Genomic DNA, 13,191 nt, shown 5'->3' with positions numbered 1-13,191 from the left:
GCTCTATTTAATTTTGAGAACAGTTTTGCTTTTGGGATTGCAAATGAGGTTTTTAATGATTCATGATATCGACAGAGATGCTGGAGTTGATTACGGGCATTAATTCTCTCCAGGGCATTTTAAAATCGGCACAGTTCAGTGGCTCTGTTGTAGAACACCTACAGCACTCAGAAAGTGCATCTCGTCTTTGCTGGTCTGACTACAGCTTTACACCTTCATGTTTGCCCTATGCAGTGCTTGCACTGGAGCCCCAGCCCTGTCACTCGTCCTCTGAAGGATGAGTCTGGGGGCGTTTTCAGATGGTGTCCTGCATGTCCATCACTGCAGATGTTTTTCTGTACTGATGAAGCTGGTTTTCTTTCTGCTGATTATCAGACTGTTCTTTATAAGTGAAACCTTTTAAAGAATTTTTACTTTTTTTTTTTTTTTTTTAAATGGAGGCATAAAACATGAAATCACAAGGTGGAGATGCTTGTCATTATCACAGTTTTTGTGGATGACCTTTGCCCCGTACTGGTAAGCTTCTGAGGTCATTTATTTTAATGGAATTTTTCTTGCAGTTGAGAGGGTTGAAATGAGAACCTGTTGCAGTCCCTGATGTCCTTTATTCTGTTACCATTCTCCCAAAGCTGAAACTCTTCAGAATTAGAGATTCTGCTTCTTCAAAAGGAAACTTAATTAAACTAAATGTGAAAAGTACCCTTTTTAATATTAATTACTATGGGAGGGGATGTAACATTTGCAAGGGATGCACTCCCTACCCAGCTCCTTTGCAAATAACACATACATCATCAGGGTGTTCTTAAACACAACTTTTGAAAGTGGTCCAGTCACACTAGCTAAATACTCACCAGAGACCACTTATCTGGGACTATCTACAGTTTCCAAAGCCTGTGTGCAGCTTAGCACAGGTCCTGTGGAAAGCAATACACCTGAGCTCTTAGATCCAGCTCACTAATGTGCTGAAGTCATTCCCGAGCTCCCAGCTCTGCCACTACGCTTCCTGTGTGTTTCCACACAAACTCCCTGCCGCATTTAAGTGTGTCTGCGTGGGCAAACTCTCCCAGCCTGTCCTTTTGGCAAGTAAACCATAATATGTCCAGTTACTTAGAAAACTCTTGTGTAGTGCATCAAAGAGATGGGAAGACATACTGTATTTTGTAAGTATGACAAAAGAGCTAGATGCTCTCATATCTGGAAAAAATAGCTGACTTTTAGAGGCCACGCTGAAGAGCTTTTCATTTAATGAATGGGGGAGATAACTGGACTATGTGGCCCTGGCTAATGACTTACTACCTCCTCTCCCAAGTTCCCCTCTTTTTTGAGGTATCTTTTTCTCTCTTTTTCCTTTCTAGAACTCTCCCTTTCCTCACTTGCCTCAAATTAGTATCTACTTTTCCTCTCAAGGCTCTTGCTTTTCCTCTCTCCTCCTTGCTACACTTTTCCATATGGAATAGCTGATTAACCTAAAGCAACACCAAGGAGACATGAACCAGGATACTTCTAATGTGAGAGGAGTTAAGTGGTGGCTTTAACAGTGACGTTGTGATTGTCCCCAAGAGCTCTGCGCCCAGGACAGGCCGAGGGAGCCGTGTAAAGACCTGGCCTGAGAAGGGTCCTTGCTGTGGGAAGGCAAAATGCATGAGCCCAGGCCAGCCCAAGAGCTACCAGTGTAGGTTTGCCCTTCTAACTCAGTCAAGTGTAAGCTGAGGTGTCTGCAGAGCGCACACAAATCCAAGAACAGGCTTCTGTTTTAAGCTAAAACCAGATGGCGAATCAAGATTAGAGTACGTTTCCTTTTTTTCTGTTGGATTGCTGTAACTGAAGGAATTTGGTATTTATAACCTTGCATTTCAGCTTGGAAAAAACTGTTTTCCTTCCTGACTTAGCCCAAAGCCTGGTGCTTGACTGTTGGTGTAGGCAAGTGTCTCAGCACCCCCTGCTCCTCACCACCACTGGTGTTCTGCCTCTCGAGGTTGCACTCCATTGCATTTTGGCCGCATGATGGCAGTTCTGCCCATGTGATGCTCAGAGGTACTGGCTGTTGCCTCCTTGCACCCCGCAGGCAGTGGCTGTGGTGTGTCCCAAATAAAGGCACCAACAGAAGCTTCACCTAAAGCTGGGCCAGACCAATGGATCCATAATACTCTCATGGGAACAACTGTAGGGAAGGAAGCATTTACATTTAGACCTTTTTTTTTTTTTTTTCCCCTTTCTTTGCTACCTGCAGCACAAGGGCTGGCACACACTGAGCTCTCAGAATATGCAGAGCCAGCCTGAAACCTGCAAAGGAGCCTGGCACTGGTAATGTTAGTTTTCACCTCACATCCCTTGGGTAATGTAGCCTCTCAGTCATTTCCTGCCAGAAATGAATGTGCCAACAGCATTCTGCCCCTGTGGTGTTACTCTGTAAGCCCCTGATCTTCACGTAGGCCAGGCTCATCATTGCTGTAAGAGCAGGAGAGCTAGATATCCCTCATCTTCACCAGACATGACCATAGCACCTCCTCCCAAGGCTCTCTCATGTTTGTTGGTCAGGAGTTTCCTATTCAAACAAGCAGCAGACTTCCCTGGGAATCCAATAAAACCATATCAGAACTTAGTGCCATTGAATAATTTGCATCGACTACTTTGTGCTATAATTTCTGTCTGATTGACCGTTTTGCTGACAGTCTTGTGAACACTTCTAAAGCACTCAGTGATGATCGAACATGGGATTCGACATTCAGCTTTGAGGCTACAGCCCTAGGAAACTCAAAAGGTAAAGTTTCTGTCAACCTATTGTACTGTCCTGTGTTCACCTGGTGATCCCGCGCGAGAACCACGTGTTAATGTCAGTCATATACTCAGGTGGTTTTTATTTTAACTGTGCATCTGTACAAAGGTGAGATCTTGCCTTACAAACTAAGGATGGCCTTACAATCCCTACCCCATCCAAATGTTAAACACAAGGTCCTTAATCTCAGGAAATACAGATTTTATCCAGAAGACAAGACCTTTTATAGCTATATTTTTTCCTCCAAAGAGGAACTAAGAGTAAATGTCCCTTGGGCAATTTTGAATGTGGGAATGGGGCTTTACTAGCAGATGTAGTGTGTAACGGGCTCCCTGGCTTTAGCTAAGCAGGGTAATGATGTACCAGGACCTCTCTGCCACTGAGCTTTTCTGCCAACAAGGAAGTTCCTTCCCAACCTCTTCAGGTACAGGCTGCAGCATCAAGCTTTCTTATTTACAAGGATTAGTTAGTTTAAACCTTACTCATTGCATGTGAAATCTGCCACTCCTCTGGAATCAAACTCACTTCACCTCAGTGGCACCAAGTGCCAAGAGCTGCACACTCACAGAAGAGTTTAAGACAGGGTCATCATCCACCACAGTGCAATTGCTGAAGCAGCTGCAAAAGACATTTTACTCACCAGATCTCTGAATTAGCAGCAAGAATTTACAGCCTTACAGTCACTTTCAGCCCATAAAAAACAGTGAGGGGCTGTAGCAGGTGGCTCCAATGGGCAGAGGCTGTCATGGGAGGCTCCTGATGTTGGTAGGCACCAGTATACATCCATGATAATCTGTAACTGCTTGGTTGATCCATAATAATCTAAATTCTCTCTTTCTTGCCATGTATGTCTGTCATCTCCCTAATCAACATAGTTTTATGCAATGCTTGAGCATGACCAAGAAGCTCTAGAAAGCCAAATACTCTTGCCAGAGTCAAAGAACAAACTGCCCTGTGTTGTTAAAGCCTTTCTGCTTCTGCCTAGCCCAACGCAGCAGCGCTGGGCAGACCTAGAGTTGCGGTCATGAACTGTGTGTGTCTAACAGCAATGCCTGACGGGTCATTACCTGTGCTACTAGGAAAAGTGGTATTTAACAAATAGCTGAAACAGGGTCACACAGCAGTCATCACAACATGCTTTGCAGTGCCCTCACAGCTGGATCCATCACACTAACGTGCTAAATTGGTAATTTTAATCTCAGCTGACCAAGAGCTCACTATGTCAGCTCAGCATCCCCACCACCACTAATAAATAAAAACCGAGAGGTGGAAACACCAGGGTGATGTGCTCAGGTACCCAAGCCAGGCATTCAGCCAGATGACGCAGGTAAGGAAGAAGCCTGGCAGAGAAGGCAGTGACTCAGCCCTGCCAGCCTCTGTCCACACTGTTTGGGTGGCTGCCTGCGAGCACCTTGCATACATTGGCTTCCCCACACCTCCTATGGCACAAGTCAGGTGTTCCTTTCCCCAAGCGCTGCAGGAGCCCTTCAAGATACATATCTAATGTAACAGGTTAGGCTTTTCCTTATTTCCTTCTTCCTTAAAATATTTGTGTAGCATCTTAGCCTGTACTGAGGATTTAGTGGCTCTGGGGTTAGAGTCAGACTACTTCTGTGGTGCTTCTGAGCCAAGGAGTCAAAAAAAAAAGCAAGTCATAAAGTAAAATGTGGTTAAAAAACCATGGGAGAGAGCCTTGTGCCAATTTTCAGAGAGAAGCAAGTGAATGCAGCCAATTTATAAATCCTTAACAAATAGGATTGACACTGGAAGCGGCAGTTAAGCCATCGTGAGTACAGAAGGTGGCAGGCACTATACTGTAACGCTGTCTGTGCTGTATTACAGCAGCTCAACAGCATTGCTATTGGAGAAATTATATTTACAGAAGTTTTACATCTTTAGATGACAGCTTCTGGCAGGCTTTAGTCTCATTTTGTGGTCACATATGAAAAGAAACTCTGCCAGCAGAGTTGTGTTGGCTGTACTACTGCCTATTCTGCTAAAGCCCAGGCCTTGTGACTGTTTCAAATACTTCTCCCTCCTCAAACCTCATTAACTGCAGCAATAATGTAAATAAAAGTAAAATATTAAGAAACATTACTCAGTGCTATAAATCAATAATCCAACTGTCTCATTTCTAGCAGTCAGCAGTAGTCAATGACTCAATAGGCTCTTCTTGATAAATCAGACATTTTCCATCTCTCAAAAGTTCTTCCTAAAAATCAGATTCCTGTTTGCCTCTGTAGTGATTTTTTTTTTTTAATGCATCTCCATCTTAATACCTTGGTCTCTGCACAAGTGGAGAAGGCAGGCCATTAAAAAGCCTCAGAAGAGAGTTTTCACACCTGACACTGCACAGAGCCCTTATTAAAAAGAAAGGGGTGCTGTGGGTGGAGGCTGATGGAGGGCTTGGAGTCCAGCTCCTTCCTTTAGGTTTCAGAGTCACAGGATGAGAGAGGCTAACTGCTGTTAAGAGCAAGGGCTCAGAACCACATCCAGATGGGTTGTGAATATCTTTGAGGATGAAGAGCACAACACCTCTTGGCAACCTGTTCCAGTGCTCAGTCACCCTCGCCCTAAAATTAATATTTCTTATGTTTAACCTGAAAGTTCTGTATTTTCACTTGTGCCTGTTGCTCCCTGCTTGCTGGTGGCCTGCTTTGCCACAAAGGGACATTGCTGGCTCATGGTTAACTTGTCCTTTTCTGGAAAGCTGCTTTCCATCTGGGCAGCCCTCAGCTTGTACTCATGCTTGGGGTTGTTGCTCACAGAATCACAGACTGTTAGGGATTGGAAGGGACCTCGAAAGATCATCTAGTCCAACCCCCCCTGCTGGAGCAAGGACTCCCCAGGTGCAGGACTCTGCACTTCCCTTTGCTGAACTTCGGGAAGTTCCTGCCATCCTCTTTCTCCTGGGCGGCCAGGAGCCCCAGCTCAGCACCCGTGTGCTTAGCCCAGCAGTGGCTGTGCTAGTCTTCGCTCCTCCCGGATGGGCACAGAGCAGAGCCCCCGGCAGCACTGGGCAGCACGGTCGCTCTCACCCAGCACGGGGAGCGCTGCCTGGTCAGCGGGGCCACGGCGCTGCTGTGCTTTCTGCTTGACACAGGTAAAGGAAAAATACTGTTCTCAGTCATATTCGATATCAGGTAACATAACTGCAAACCTCACTGTAATTTAAAATGGATGCCTGTTTGCCTGAGGAAGTGGGGCTAGTTTGTGCTTCCACCAGCCTCACTGAGCGCCTCCACCTCCCGTCCCACCTGCATCTCTCAGAGCCCCCACAGGAGCAGCCGGGCAGATTTTTTTTGGCTGTTGCATCCACCTCTGTTCAGCCACCAGCACCTGGTCTGAGGTGTGACAGGTACGGGCAGCCACCCTCTTAGCACTGGTAGGAGATAAATGCTGCTGTCCCTGCAGTCCCAGGTCTCACCTGGCTTCACAAGAAGTCTTCTGTTCTGTGCTCCCAGGGTCTTGAGAGGAAAGGCAGATCGATAGCCACAACACCAGTAAAGCTCAGTCCTGCGTTACTTGTCGGATGAGCGTGAGCAGCAGCTATGAAGCAGCGTTTGGATTACTAAACCATGGAATAAGTGGTCCTCAGTGTCCCAGCCACTTGTTAAGTGAAACTGAGCTGCTTTCAATGGACAGTTGTTTCTTTAGTGTCTCTAGTTTGTGTAGTAAAGTAACTAGGAGGGGTTTGTTGGCTTTCTTTGCTGGTGTGTGCTGGACAGGAGTGGTGCTCTGGCTCTGCAGGGCTGTGGACACGCGTTGATCCAGCAGCACCATCTCTGCCACACAGCCCCATGTAGCACAGGGGGTAAAACCCTGCTGCGCCGCAGGTATCGGCACCACCTCACCAGCACCACCTCTAGGTGTCAAATTCAGGTCGGACTGAAACAGCGTGCTGCTGAGCAAGCAAGATGCACATAGGTAGGGAAGGAAAGCCTTGGAGAGCCTGCTTCTGCCTTCATGGTACTTTGCCTTTTACTGGTACAAGTGGTCTTGGCCCCTTTGGGACCTGCCGTGCCATGGACAGCAATGGCACCTCATGATGGGCATATCCCTGCACTACTCCTGCGCTTGGCAGCTGCAGACATACCACTGGACAGACTGCTGAGGTGGCAGGACAGACTGCCAAGGTGCCTGGCTCCCATCCCACTTGCCAGCCAGCTCATGAGAGTAGCCTTGGGGTCCTTCACCCGGCCGCTTTCCGCTTTGAGACGATGGCACCTGTCCCTTCACCGTTCATCGCAACCAGCTGCTGCCTCCAACTCAACCACTGAAACTGTTTGTTAACACTACCATGAGGCAGAGGTCTCACAGCACGTCATCCCACCTGCAGCACCCTGTTGCTATCATAGTGTAAAATGAGCCCCAACAGAAAAACTGCATCCATCAGATCAGAAACATAATGCATTTTGGCAAAACTATGTCTATTTTGCTCCCCTTGCCCTGGGTCAGGCACATGCTGCAATCCCAGTGGTGCCTGTGCAGCTCTGGTCCGTGGTGGTGCTTGGCGGCATGGTGACAGCACTGTGGAGGTCTTACAGCTCAAGACTGATTACGGGTATCAGTGCACATGGACACTTTTGCTTTTACAATCCTGCACACGTGCAGACAGTTCCATTCTCACACAGTGAAAGGCACTTGTCACACTTGATAAGGATGAGCTGCGGCTGCGCCGTGTCCTGTGCACATCCCAGCGCCCTGCACAGGGTTGTAGGTGACTCTGGGTTTGGGAGTCACAAGCCACACGGGCAGTGATGTGACAGCTCATATTGTCAGGCCGGAAAGGTGGAGCACTGCGGCAGCTCAGCGGCTGGTGAGCCGACAAAAGACCAAGAGAAACCTGCTTATGGGAGGAGGTCTCCCTAACTTCTGAACAAATAATGGGCCAGGGAAAATAGCAATTTATACCAAACTAATTGATTTTTCTGACATATGTTGTCCGTTACAGGTTGGCAGAAATTTTAACACTTTTTTTTTTAGTGACTGAGTGTTTGGCCCCATGTGTTCCTCTGCCTTTGCTGAGGAGCTCAGTGCTGGTAACGTGGCCTCAGCTCCTGCCAAGCTCAGCAGAGTCCCAGGCCGAGCGGCTGGGTGAGCAGCTGGGTGGCAGCTGCCAAGAGCTGCTGGTGCCCCACAGCGGACAGCCAAGTGCCTCTAGACTGGCACAGGGACTCACGCTGGGATCGGAGACTTTCACCTCTGTGAGAGAAGCTCCACCTTCACTGAGGGGTCTCCCATTTAGGTTAAGCGGCTCCCAATCATTGCAAGGTAGAAAACGAATATTCAGCTGCTAGTGTACATTACAAGGGATGTCCATCTGCTCGGGGCAGACTGAGGCCTGATCTTCCCAGCGATGTGAAGGGAAGATTGCAGTGCAGGGCTTCCAGTGGGCACACAAGTGTCTAAGAAAACAACAGCGATAAGGATTGTTTGGGGGGGAGGGGACGAAAATCCTGTTTTGTTTGTAGGTGAAAAATATCTCAGAGCACCCGAAGGTCATCGTTAGGAATTTATTCCCTCGCTGCAGGCTTGTTTGCTGAAAGATAAAGATCTTTGGTGCAGGTGTACAAAGTGGCAGGGATCGAACAGGCGACACAGAGTAAAGCCACAGCTGAGTGCTGTGTTTGTAGCAGCCCTGACAGCCCCAGGAATCACAAGGACTGTCCCTGACACAGATGTCCTGTGAGGTATCTCACTGTTCCAAGGCAGAGCTCAGCTGTCAGAGGGTTTTGGGGGTTAGCAATGCTGGCGGGTTAGAGCCAGCTGTGCCTGTGGCAAGGGATGGCCTGAACGTTTGCGCTGGTGTCAATTCTGACCCGTGGCTGGGGAGAACCACGATTCAGCCATGGCTTGGACTGTCCTACAGACCACAGCCTCTTGCCCAGTGTCATGAACAGCCCTGTGGAACTCACTCACAGCTCCTGATTATGGCAAGCTACTTCTGAACAGAGTAATCCATAAAAATACCCAGAGCAAAGGATTGGGAAAAAACCTGATTTCAGACCTGGCAGGTTGTTCAAGTGTGCAGTGATGCAGCTGCAGCTCAAAGAGCCTCTGGTCAGTGCAAGCCTGAGAACTCCTGCATCCTCCTCTGTTGCACGAGGCGGCCAAGGCCTGAAGCTTGGAGAGGGGTCACTTTGGACAGAGTCCTACAGGCCTGGTGCTGCGAATGCACAGTGGCTGAGGCTTCTTAAGGCTGTAGCTTCCAGACTCACATCTAGGTCTCTTGTCTTTACTTTTCAATATTGTTTTAGATGCCATGTGGCATTCTAGACTTTTCCCTTAGACACACAATTTTATCCCATGCACTCACAAAAGCAAGTAACATATTTACTACTTAATAAACACATGTGGGGGACTCGGCTCATTTTTTTTCAAAGACCTGCATTATGCTTACTAATGCTGTTCATGATAAACAGCATGACAGAAGTACCTTGTAATTTAATATTAGAAATCCAGAATCCACTGCCACAAAAGAAGGCTGAATTAAACTTTCCTCTTTGTTAGAAACATTTATTTATTTTGACTTGCTTATGACAAGCCAGACTTAAATCTTCCCACACTTATTTTCCAGTTGCCCTTTTATTTTATTTAGTTTTAAAATTTTATTCATTGATCACTCTTTCTCTTTCACTCTCTGTGAGTTTTGACACAAGCCCCCTGAAGAATCCTGTGTGGTTGAAGTCAGTCTGTTGGCTGCTTCACTGGGCAAGTGCAGGTGTCTGATGGGTGACATGACAACTTGGGATAATGGGATAAAAGAAAAAATAAGCAATTCCTGAAGGAAAGATCAGGGATGGGGAGGTTTATCTAGGCGGAGGTGATATTTCCTACGCACAGCTGTGCTAGTGTGGTCAGAATTGTCAGTAACGGTGAGAACAGAAATGAAAGCTGGAGGGATAGGAGCTTCTTAACCCTGTGTTATGGAGCTGGCACCAAAGCCAGCCACCAATGGGACTGTGAACTCCTCACCCGGAAACCACAAAGCTTTTTGGGTCTGACACCTGGTGCAACTGATGCCTCTGTACATTTTAGGCTTCTTCTAGGGTGAGCTTGGGAGTCAGATACAAGAACCTTTTTATGCTAGAGTATCTCAGGTATGTTCAAGGCTATTAGCTAACATCAGTGTTTTATTTCCTGCACAGACACCTAAGAATGTATGAAAGCATAAACCAGAAAACATAATAAAAGATAAAAAGTGGGTTTATTTATAATACAGGATGGTTGTGTGCTCTCCCTATACACTTCAGGGGACAACTGAAATACCCATGTGTTTGATTAGTGCCACTGGTCCTCGGCAATGTGAGGTGAGAAACAAGAGAAAACATAAAATTACCAGAAAGTAAGACCTTAACTATAGCCTAAAGGGACAAAATATCCCAGAGCTTTCTTTTCCATACAATAAAGTCAAAGAGTTAAGCAGCCTTGCTGGAGGACTAAGGATGTGCCCATGTAACAGAATTGACCAGAGAAGCATCTCCCTGAGTGGATGCGCTTTGTGGGAGAGTGATCAGCACATTTCCTAAAGAGTGAGTCCCAGGTGAAATGATTTGTTCCAGACAGTGCCCAGTTAGGGCACAGTTAAATAGCATCTTGTTTCACAAACCAACTAGTCAGGGACCTCTCACGACCCCCTTGCAAGAGGACAAAACACAGCAGAACTCCAGCCACCAGACCTCCCGGGGCAGGGGGAAACCCAGCCTGCTGCACAGGTCCTCTTTAATCGCCACCTTGCAAGGCAAACCTGAACCTCTTTCATGTCACCTAGGCTATGTGACACCCTGTGTGTGTACAGAACAAAATGACAGACGTTTCAGCTGGAACAAGGGGTGCAGGGACCAGCAGGACACCAGACAGGATGCAGCTAATATCTGCCAGAGTAACCCCACGGGATGTCAGCTGCTGTTTCTTCTTTTTTTTTTGAAGGCTTCCAGCAATTGGTCTTTTAAGGAACAGGTTGAAAGAAAACAATTAAGTGGCTTTGCCAATGGTTACTGAAAGTTCCTTTCATGTTGGGACTGGAAAGTACAGCAGGCTTTGTGCCCTCTTCCCTGTCTCATCTGCACCTCTGCTCTTCCCACCAGGCTGGAAATGGCTTCTGAAAGCGGGAAGGCTTTGGGGTACTTCCAAAATTAAATGGTTCATCTTTCCAAGCCTGGTTTTGACTTTAAAAAAAACCCTAAAATGCCATCTGGAAACCAAAAAATTTGAAACACAGTCTGGGGGTGGGCAGGGTAGAAAACAGGCTTTTTAGGATACAGTAACCCTCCATAGAAACAGTATGATTGCTTCAAGTTGAACAATGCTGGAAGTTTTAACCAAAATGTGGTATTTCAGGTAAATGTAATTGTTTCCTGGCAATTGAATTGAAACCTATTTTCCCTCCTATTTCAGTTCTGACACCTGAAGAAACCTGTTGGGGGCTAAGAGACCAATATTGTGCTCTAGTAGCTTTTGACATTTGTGGTTTTGTTACTCGCAGTCAATTAAGAATAGAGCTTTAAGTGTTGAATACAAAAATACAGACTTTTGAATGTATTAGGAAAAAAATCCCCAAGCAGCAAGCAACCAGCTGCTCCAAAACAGAAATCACCAACAGAAAATGGCTGCTCTTGTTACTGAATCCTTTGTTACCCGACCCACTGTGGACTCTGCAAAGCTGGATGGGACAGTGCTGCGGAGCACGTGAGGTCAGGCTGGAGACATCCACCCCGGGGCAAAAAAAATGAGGTTTCTGCAGGCTTTGTTCTCTGCTCTGTTCTTCCTTTTCACATAGGTAAGAGCCTACCCGCGAAGCAAACCTTGCCTTTCACGGGAAAACAATCACCTGTTTGTTTATTGCTTTACAGTTCAAACAGACTCTGATAACACTGAATTCTTTTGTTGTGAGTGTAAGTGGTAAAAGGGAGTAAGTTACCATATGCACATTCCTGATTACATTCATAAATTCATATGGTTCAATGAGAGGGTTTTTTTTTCTGAGTTAAAAAATAAAGAGGAGTGGAAAAATAAGATCTTTCGACCTGAGTCAGAACTACCTGGAAATATTTTCCAAGATATTTATTTCAAAAGCAATTATCTTTAAAAAAATTACACAATTATGTTCTTAATAAACACAGTTGATGACACCTGGAAAAGGTATTTGGTCAGCTTCTTGACATATAGACTTTCTCTATATGATCTACACACACCCTGAAGATTTGAAGACACTGAAATGAAACATGCCTTTTGGAAGTATCTCTGTGCTTGAACAAAAGACCACAAATAGAGGAACATGAAAATGCACATTAATTTGTTATCACTTTGTTATTCACTTCTTCTCTTGCAACATTTAAAAACATGAGCTGTTGCTGATTTTTTTTTCCTATTGTTACAGTTCTTCCTTTTAAATTTCCTGAGTACTTTGCTGAGTGTTTTACAAAGAGAGAAACACCATTATCCATAAGGTTAAAAGCAGTAAAGAGTAAATGCAGGCTGCAGTGACTAGCCCAGTGCCCTGCAGAAATCCACTGCACTCGGCTGGCGTTGGCCCAGGAGTCCCGGCAGTCCTGGTGTCTGCTCGCTGGAGCGGCACAGCTCCCAGTGCTCCAAGTCTTTGCGTCCAAAAGAAACCACAGGTTTAGTTTAGAGTTGCAGACAGATACAGTGTTTATTCCCTTTTTCTTGCTTTATTGTTATTTTAAAATAAAGCATGTACATTCCTGTTCATAAAAGCAACACATTTAGCTGCCCCCTCCAAGTTTGGCTTCAGATAAAATGGGGTTAAATCCAGCTGTTTTTCCTCACTTTCAGTTTTACTTGTCTTCATTTCCTTCCCTGTTCAACTACTTCATCAGCCAACTGCTACTGCATTCTGCTTCAGCCTCCGGAGAATTAGCAGTGCTGACTCCCAGCAGGTTGTCAGAAAGCCTGAAATAAGTTATCTTACCCTGGAAATCTGGCACAAAAATGAGATGTTATTTCTAATTGTCTTTCTTGCTTTCACTTTTCCTCTCCAGTGCTTTGGGGCTCCCCTGTTCCCATCCTCCGGTTTCCTTTTCCACCCCTGTGCTTGGCAGGGATCCCTGCTCCATTCTGCTGTTTCAATAGCTGAAACTCTACAGAACTTTGGGTGGGTATTTTTTCCCCCACCCTTGACAGTAGGAAACCGGTGTGGGCTGGTGCTGCACGGGGAACGCTACCCCATGCAAAACTCCCCTCATCGCAACGCCGGGCAGGTCACCCACATTAACTTGTGGCCTGACTGCATGCCATTGTGTGAGCTTTCACTGTGTCTTCTCATGGGCAGTCTGTTCAGGCCGCAGTTACCGAAATCTGGGGACGGAGAACTGGGGAGGGAACGTCCTCGCGGCTCTTTCCATGCCGCAGCGCAGCCACCCCAGAGCCACGCACAGGCACCGGCTACAGCC

The sequence above is a fragment of the Antrostomus carolinensis genome, unplaced genomic scaffold (assembly GCF_000700745.2).
Source record: "Antrostomus carolinensis isolate BGI_N321 unplaced genomic scaffold, ASM70074v2 scaffold17437, whole genome shotgun sequence".
NCBI lineage: Eukaryota > Metazoa > Chordata > Aves > Caprimulgiformes > Caprimulgidae > Antrostomus > Antrostomus carolinensis.
Note: the sequence above shows the minus strand (reverse complement) of the source record.